This window comes from Epinephelus moara, chromosome 5, assembly GCF_006386435.1.
Source record: "Epinephelus moara isolate mb chromosome 5, YSFRI_EMoa_1.0, whole genome shotgun sequence".
NCBI lineage: Eukaryota > Metazoa > Chordata > Actinopteri > Perciformes > Serranidae > Epinephelus > Epinephelus moara.
The window spans coordinates 37,531,774-37,537,291 of record NC_065510.1 but is presented as its reverse complement, the minus strand read 5'-3'; the positions used below and the strand labels follow the sequence as shown (position 1 = coordinate 37,537,291).

Sequence of the window (5,518 nt, the reverse complement as noted above, 5' to 3'; positions counted from 1 at the left end):
ATTTGTCCTGTTGCTGTGATCTTTTGTCAGGGTGTCTACGGGTCCTTTAAAATGTCTTAGATTAACGAGCAAGTCATAGAGGAATTTATGGTGGATAAAAGTTTAGTATGTATAAATGATGGGAGTGGTACCAGTATACCAAGGGGTGCTGGGAGCAGAGGTAAAAAGACTGTGCCATGGTGGGATGCAAACTGTAGGGAGGCTGTTAAAAGAAGAAACAGGGCTTTCAGGTAGTTAAAAAAGCATCATTCACTGGAAACTCTAAATAACTATAAAAGGTTACAGGCGGTTGTCCGGAGGACCATAACAGCAACCGAACGTGAATACTGGAGGCAATATTGTAATAAAATTGGAAGAGAGTCGTCATTATCTGATGTATGGGGGATGCTTAGACGAATGAGCGGAATCAAGAGACATTATACAATTCCAGTATTAATTAGTGACAATAAAACAGCGGTCAGTAATAGGGATAAAAGTGAATTTTTGGCAGAAACATTAGTTAAAGTACACAATTCAGATAATTTATCAGTCAGAGCCAGACAGTGCAGGGACAACACTCTTGCCATGAGTCCAGATGTGAATGTACTGAGAATCACCACAATAGATTATTTAGATGTACCCTTTCATTTATTTGAGTTAAGGAGGGCACTCTTAAAGGCACAGCAATCATCTCCGGGAAAGGAGAGTATCTGTTATAGTATGCTAGCCCACATGGAAGATAGTGCACTTAAAGTAGTCTTAAGACTATTCAACACAACCATAGTGCCAATAGTAAAGTCTGGGAAAGATCCATCAGAGAGGTCAGGGTGGGTACAGAGTACTCAAAGTTATATAAAGTAGAAAATGGAACCCCGCAAGGCAGTGTTTGCAGTCCAGTACTATTCAATATAATGATTAATGACATCTTTGAAAAGGTTGAAAGAAATGTAGGGAAGTCCTTATATGCAGAAGATGGGGCCTTATGGCTAAGAGGATGAAATTTAACATTTATCCAGAAAAAAAAAATGCAGGCAGCAATTATGGCAGTGGAACAGTGGGCGAATGACTGGGGCTTTATGATGTCTGCTGCAAAGACACAAGTGATATGCTTTTCCAGACAACATAAAGACGTGACTGTAAAATGATATGGTCAAACACTCGAGCAGGTCAAGGTAGTTCAATTCCTAGGGGTGATTTTTGATGAAAAGCTGACCTGGAAACAGCATATTAACAAAGTCACAGAGAAATGTAAGAAGGTTAATAACCTCTTAAGATGCCTGTCGGGAAGGGACTGGGAGCTACCAGAACAGCACTATTAAAAGTATATCAAGCATTAATGAGATCAGTATTCGACTACAGGCACCAGATTTCATTTAAAGGTGGCTGGAAAGCAAGACACAAAGTAGCATTGACAATGTGGCAGTGCAAGAGTGGAAGTGGGCCTGTGATATACTGCAGGGCTGATGAGGGAAACAGGTGAGTAGGTGGGAGTGGGAGCTAAGTGGGACAGGTGGGAGAGTCAGAGTGCATCTAGTAGATGGATGGAGAATAGCAAAGCAGGGGCCTGGGGAGGTGGAGACAAGGGTGGAGGGGCAGAATGAGTGAAATAAAAACAACTGAGACACAAACTGTCTGCCTGGGACTTGAGTGCTTGAGACTTGCGTGTGACTTGGTCCCACCTCTGTCTGAGCCTCTTTTTAACCACTCAGCTTCCTGAAATGGTCAAGTTAAACATGAAGACATGGGTGGAGCTTTAAAATTGTCCCCATTGATTATGTTTCTGCCTTTTGTCATTTATTTTGAAGAGCTGACAGATGGTCCTTCACACCAGGAGGTGGCAGCTCCATGTGACTGCTCTTGTCTTACAGACCCTTAGCCCACTGTATTATTTGACCAGGTAAAGATTGTTTTAACCTCATTTTCATCCTTTATTGAGTCTGTTTTTGATCGTTTCACATTTTGTGTTGCCCGCAGTCACAGTGTCTGTCTCAGTTGTTTTTATTTCTCTCAGTCTGTCCCTCCAACCTCGTCTCCACTTCCCCAGGCCCCTGCTTTGCTCTTCTCCATCCATCCACCAGATGCCCTCTGACTCCCTCACCTGTCCCAGTTAGCTCCCACTTCCACCTGCTCACCTGTTTCCATTTCCCTCATCAGCAATGCCATATAGATTATTCCAGCTATACATAGACTATTTACAGTCCACATGTATATATAGTTCATCATAATCCTGAATGCTACTGAATATCAAATGTGTCCTCATTTTAAAATAATCCTGGATGTTCTGAAAAAGAAAACGTGCAAAGCACATAATGTGAAGTAAGACAAGATAACACAGTCCTTTGGTTATATTTTCAAATGTTAATTTTGCGGGGGTTTTTCTTCACTATGAACACACACTAGTTCATTTTGAGTTAATGTGTACTCGCTACAGCTCCAAATGTGTATCAATCAGCAGCTCTGCACACTGTACAAAGAGATCTCCCATCTGCCTGGTGAACATGATTGCTGAAAATGTCAAAATACAAATCAAGTAAAAGTACAGGTAGGCTATAATACAGAGCATGAAGTCCAGATTAGCAAATAAAAATCATGTAAATGCTTCCAGTGGTGTTGTTTTTTAAAGAGGTGTCTCCATTGCAGAGGAAAGAGCGGCCTCTGGTGGTGAGAATGAAAAGCTTACAGCACCGGGTATTCCCAGGCGGTCTCCCATCCAAGTACTGACCCGGCCCGACCCTGCTTAGCTTCCGAGATCGGACGAGATCGGGCGTATTCAGAGTGGTATGGCCGTAAGCGAGTAAACCTGTAACACACAAGCTATTTATACTTAATAACACACTGTTAATTGTTCTCAATACTGTTGAATATAGTTACTGATAATCTATGATTTTCATTTAGGCAACAAATCCCTTGAAACACCAAAACTAGTGAATTGAAGTCTTGAACAAATTTTTTCTGTGTATCCACAGTTTGATAAAATGTATTCCTCTGTGCCATAAGTTATAGCTCCATTTGTCTGCCAAAATTATTAATAAAGAATGCAATATAATAGGCCTACAACATACCATGCCTGCTGCACTGAATATCCTGATAGTCTCTCACATTTCTACTGTCCTGTTCTAAAAACACATAAAATCTTAACATTTGAATCTTTACAGGATCTGCCCATAACACTGACACGCACCCATACAAGAAACATTCACATGTCATTATTGTGTATTACTGTCAACATATTTGCTGTACAAATGTATTGATAATGTTAAAATAGACACTGTGTAGGATTATCAATAGGGAGACTGGGATAGTTTTTGACCAAGGTACCCTTTAACCGTTTGTTTTCTGGGAATAACTGACACAATCAGAAACTAGAAACAAGTCGTTTTTTCGTTTTTGGCAAAAAAAAATGAAAAAAACGAAATTCAGCTCAAATTCTTGTTTGCTGATCCTATAGTGGGGCAGATTAAGTCAATATTACATCAGAATCTTTCACTTGGTGATGCAAGCACCAAGTTTGGCACAAATGATGTCCAGGATGTGGTATTTAAGAAAAGTACGATGTCCAGCTGAAAATCCAAGATTCAAGATGGCCGCCTTGTCAAATGCAAAAAAGAAAAAAGAAAAAAAAAAGAAAAAGGTTTTTGAAGTAGAACTTGAATGAACAGAAATGTATTAATGATCCAAACATCAAAATGAATGTATTCTGACTGGAAGAACTCAATAGTGTCAACTGAATTCCAATATGGCCACCAGTTTTCAAGATGGCGGCATTTTCGAAAGCTGTCCGATCACAGATATTGCATTAAGTTGAAGGGAAATATCCATGATCATTCACTGAAATGCTGTGGTCAAGCTCTATTGGTTTGTAATTTTTTTATAAGAGTGATGTCAAAGCACAACCAGGGCACACTGGTGACATCACTGCTGTGAGACTCAGCATTGGGTTAAGTGTCGGCTTGTTGTGTAGTAACTGTAGTTGTAGTTTACTAACTGTTGTAGTGGTGTACTCACTGTAGTTTGTAGTATACTTTAGTGTCCCAAATGCTATCTAATAAGCCCCTCTATGTATCTCAACTAGAAGTTTAGTTAGTTGTAGTATTGTAGTTAGATAGCCGCACCTGAATTGACAGGATGTGCCAGCGCGGGAGAGCCGAGCCAAGGGTAACGGGGCTTCAGTTACCTGGATGGTGTACAGATCACACGGGACTTAAATGGCACTGGATGAACGATCAGGCTAGGTGTAGGGCACCAGATGCTTGAACCTAGTTGCATCCCATATTTCAATGTGCTTTATTGTTTTGTACAGTTGGGTGGTAAAAGGATAAACCCTCGACCTATAACTGTATAACACAAGATGTCTGCCAGTAATCCACTGAGTTGCGCTACTAAAACTGACTGGAGGAAGTGTTGCCTCTGTCAGACAGATACGAAAGAGGAGTTGATCTCTCCCCCTACCCGTTATGAGTGTAGTTCTGATGGCTATTCGACGATAGCCAAAAACATACCACAATTTCAGGCAATCAAAATGAAGATGAAAGATGAAATTACACCTCTAGTTCTTCACATAGAAATTTTTTTATTCCTTCAATCTAGAAATGATGAATTTCCCTTATTGCTCCTCGCCTTGCAACCACAAAGAAGCTGACTCCAGAATTTTCACACATGCTCTTCATGCAGCCAAGCAACAAATGAAGTCTGTGTTGATTAAGGCATGCGACACAGATATTCTTGTTGTTGCAGTCAGTGTTTTTGGGACTCTTCAGGATGCAGGCTTAGAAATTATTTGGGTAGAATTTGGCCAGGGTCAGTCCATTAGGTGGTTACCAATCCATGATATGGTGGTGAATCTTGGCCCAGAGAAATCCAGTGGCATGCTATTCTTTCATGCCTTTACTGGCTGTGATGTTCTGTCAGCTTTTCGTGGTAAAGGCAAGAAAACTGCATGGCAAGCATGGGAGGTTTGCCCTGAAGTGAGCCCTGTCTTTAAAAAGCTTAGTAAATATCCACCCATCACAGCAGATGCAGACCTCATCATCCTTGAGAAGTTTGTCATCACCATGTATGACAAGCACAGCACTACAAGCAAGGTTGATGAGGCAAGGCTGGACTTGTTTGCTCAGAAGCAAAGGTCTTATGATGCCATTCCACTGACAAGCTCAGCATGTGAAACGGTCTGCCTTCCAAGCTGCCTGCATGTGGGGCCAGGCAACAGTGTGCGAAATGCAAACTGAAAGCCCTGCCAACTGGGGCTGGCAAAAAGATGGTGAGGTCTGGCAAGTTCTCTGGACAACCCTTCCACCCCATTGCTCAGACTTGTGAGCAGTTGACAAAATGTGGCTGCAAGACTGAATGCCGAGGACGATGCAAATGCTATCGCTTCATCCTGAAGTGTACACAGTTGTGTGCCTGCAAATAAGAGGACTAAAAGAAGAACCAATCAAAGCTGTACATAGAGGGGGTGTGGTGGCGGGTCAAATAAAGTTGTCCTCCGTAGAGGGGGGGGTGGTGGCGGGTCAAATAAAGTTGTCCTCCGTGGAGAAGTCGG

At 41.7% G+C, this 5,518-nt stretch overlaps 1 non-coding gene across 1 annotated transcript; it reads right to left on the bottom strand.

Moving 5' to 3' along the window:
* Positions 1–2,652: 2,652 nt before the first annotated feature.
* On the bottom strand, positions 2,653–2,771 carry LOC126391074 (5S ribosomal RNA). Its single transcript, XR_007570021.1, has one exon. It is a non-coding gene; the product is annotated as a 5S ribosomal RNA (ribosomal RNA).
* Between the last annotated feature and the right edge of the window lie 2,747 nt (positions 2,772–5,518).